Source organism: Electrophorus electricus, chromosome 9 (genome assembly GCF_013358815.1).
Source record: "Electrophorus electricus isolate fEleEle1 chromosome 9, fEleEle1.pri, whole genome shotgun sequence".
Taxonomy (NCBI): Eukaryota; Metazoa; Chordata; class Actinopteri; order Gymnotiformes; family Gymnotidae; genus Electrophorus; species Electrophorus electricus.
In genome coordinates, this window is record NC_049543.1 from 18,973,047 (window position 1) to 18,973,591 (window position 545).

A 545-nucleotide genomic window follows, 5' to 3' on the forward strand; every position below is an offset into this window, starting at 1 on the left:
AATTTCAAGAATCCACTTAAATTTTAATCAATTTAAGTTTGTCAGTGGAGGATGTATTTGCTGATAACTTTCCCTTCCATTCGTTCTCAACATTATGGAGTGGGTCCCTCGTGCATTTGAATCAAAGTTCAAGAATCAAATTTTCTTTTCCATTTTATATCTGCTTGTTCTAATCATAACAGCATAACCATACAAAGGATTAAACCTGGGCTGCAGTAGTTAGGTTCTCATAAACTTGCCACTAAACCAGAAGGAAGAGAGCCACAGTAGTGGAATTCCTCTACTTCTCCAAAGATGACAAATGGACACGTGATGTAAATCAGTGGTGTCAAAATGGCTATCCGAGTCCAATTTCTGCACATCAAGGCAGGTTAAGTAGGCCTACCTTTTCATCCAAAATACTTACAGCACTTAGTAGGATGGCATATTCGTCCACAATAACCAATAGTGCAAATAGCAAAAGGAACTAACGGAAAATCAAGCACTAAAATAAAAGGCCAATGACCCAAAGACACAGTGTAGTGGAAGATGCATTAGTGGACAAT